The following is a 3104-nucleotide window of genomic DNA, read 5'->3' as shown; positions in this document are numbered from 1 at the left end:
CATTGGCGGTGTCCACACCAGCTTTAAGGTGCACTACCGCCATCTACTGGACTGGAATGTGGGTCAATACTGTACGGTATGCAATTCTTTCATTTACAATTTACTGTCATATCATGGTGTTTTCTTCATCTTTGTGTTGTGATCTTCCTAGCTTATCACTATTTCACAACGTTTGTTGAGCAACATCTTCGTGACACCAGAGAATGTCTAATATGAGGAGAATGGGCACTCGCTGGTTAGTTCCGGTTTTCTGGACTGGTTGCAGTAATAATCTCTGACCACGCGGGGCGCTCGCAGGCGAGTCCAGAATGAATGGGAGCCAATGGGGTTTTATCCTCAGAATCCACTTTTCTCACGATGTAATTTTTTGTCAAGTAATTTGAAAGTTGCGTTCAAAAGGTAGGGCTAAGATAATAAACTCAGCTGAATATTGCATTTTCTAAGGTCACGTATCTGTTCTAAAAAGGCGTTAAAAACATGCGTTGACGTCACACATTGTCATACTGTCAGAGGTACTGCTTTACGGCAGTTTCTAAAGCACTTCCCTTATCCCGCAACGATAACACCAGCTGTTGGAGGTAAGGCTTTTTTTTTTGCTAATGTAAAAAAAAGAAATGCGCGAATGTTTTACATAGGCTATGTATGTTACTTACAGAGGGTGTTTATTCTAATCCTCACTAGTGCCGATGATAAAGCTTTTTTTTTTAGTAACGATTATGAGCCATTTCTTTCTCCTGAAATAGAAACCTGTATTAGAATCATAATTTTAAGACTGCATCAATTTAGTTTACATCAGTAAACAATCTCCTAGAGATCAGTGTTCTGTTGTAGGCCTACTCCTCCTCATGCCTCTTCCTTTCTTGATCTCTACAGTTGGACCTTGATGCTGTGACAACGGACAAGTCTTCTTCCTCTGTCCTTTTCCCCTGCCTCTATTCAGTACCTATGTTCAGTGTTGTTAAATCATTAGGGGTCCAAGCCAACAGGTTGGATCCCTATTGTTTTTGTAAGGATTATTATTATTTCGTACGCCTTAGAAGTGGTACTACAGCCCAAACCGTAAATGGTGCACACGCGCCAATTACATGACTAGATCCAGGTCCGGCACCGCTACTCAGATAACCAAATCCAGACACGCCGGTCCCTAGGTGGCGCTATACCAAGGAATACGCGTTTGGGGCTATAACTCCCACACCGAACCTCCCAGAGTCCAAAAACTTGTACCCACATATTCACTGGAGTCTGCTGCATCTTTTGGCATAGGCCACGCCCATTTGCGTGGGCGTTGGCGTTTTTTTCGCAAAATCGCGAAAACCGCAAAACTGTTTTTTCCCTACTCCTCCCACATTTCTTGACCAATCGACACCAAACTTTGCACACGACATCTTCAGACGCACACGCAAAGGAATCGTAAGACAGTTTTTTGATCCGACCTTCGACGACGAAACGGTAGCGTTTTGAATATTGGTTTATGAGCTAAATTAGACGTGGAAAATCAAAAATCCAAAGAAATCCAAAATTAGACATCGGAACGAGTCCAAATTGTACACACATGTTGGTGCTAACCTTAATGTCGTACGATAAAAAATTCGGAAAATCTCGCCATTAGGGGGCGCCATAAACGAGGAAATTGTATATCTTCTACAAAATTTCGCCGCGAAAACGCTACACTGACTTCTCGCTACTCCTACCACAGTCAAATCCTTTGTATCCACAGGTTCAGGGTAGCGTTTTGAACACATGCTTCGCGTTGTGCCGGCGAAACGCACATTTCTTGTCGCGTTGTCCCGGCGAAATGCACACTTCTTGGACCCCTGCATAACTGCTTGCAGTTCTAGTTTCTCTTTTTTTTTTATTAGTTACTATTAGTTACTGTTCTTATTGTTGTTACGTATTTTAAGAATCTAAGCTACCCACACATAGACCCAATGAAGCAGGGCCAAACATATAAGCCGTAAATACTATACATAGCCACTAGGGGAGCAAGACCTTATTGAAGGCGGCTCCACCACAGAAGGCATCACCTGAAGAAGCCGAAGCCACCACGCCCACTAGGCCACGCCCACTTGACGGTCCCTTACCTGTGCACACTACCAGAAGGGGACAGAGATCCTCAGCTACACCCGCGAAGGGTCACGGGCCTCTGCCCGTGGCCCATAGTCGCCAGAGTTATTATCTCTCACACGTGTTCTACACAATTCCTAGAATTCCCTCCGTATAGCTTCACTTACCATGCCGAAACATGCCGACGACTTTATAATAAATGAAGTGAGTTAAAGCAACCCGGGATTGGACAACTTTCTTCGAGAATATGCAACATTGTGTTCTTGTTAGTGTGATGTTTGAATAAACTTGCCTGTTGCAATGTTGGTATAATATTTGTGTAATTACTGTTATACAACTGTTACTGTTTCAATGTGACCCAGACCATATTTCTCATTTAACAAACATGTGTAGCTTATAATGTGTTGCAGGGCAGAGCAATTATATTCAATTGCTTAAAACAAACCCATCTGTAAAGATCAGTGAATGCATAGAAATCAATGACAAGTGGTGTAGATGGTTTTCCCTCTGTGCAAGGTCATTAGCCCAAGTCCTACAAAAAAAAATAACGACTGTAATAGGAGATGTTGAATTTGTTAAATCGTTAACGAACAATTTGTATGGAACAATTGGTTAAGGTAAGTTAAGTGCTTGAGTCTCGACACTTTAGAGAATGTCTAGCGCGCAACTTGAATAAGCCATGTGCGATATTACCCGGGCTCCAGCGCAACGTTCCTTACCAGGGGTCTCATTTATAAATCTGTGCGTGGGATCGTCACTAAAAATGTGCGTACGCCCAGAAGGCAAGTTTTGCGAAAAAAAAAAAAAATCTGATTTATAAAACCCTGCGTACGCACACCTTACGCAATCTTTGCTTTATAAATCACAGAGTGCCTACAAGTGTGCGCAGCTGAATCAGCTTCACGTTCCGCCCTGTACACGCCCCTTTTTAACCATAAATGGTCAATGCAAATTACCTCATGAATTCGATCTGCATATAAAACAGACTCAGATGCAACTATTATGTCTTGTCGGAAACAATTGCAGAAGTACTGAGAAAA

Source organism: Gadus morhua, chromosome 12 (genome assembly GCF_902167405.1).
Source record: "Gadus morhua chromosome 12, gadMor3.0, whole genome shotgun sequence".
Classification (NCBI taxonomy): Eukaryota; Metazoa; Chordata; class Actinopteri; order Gadiformes; family Gadidae; genus Gadus; species Gadus morhua.
This window is presented reverse-complemented; position numbering follows the sequence as displayed.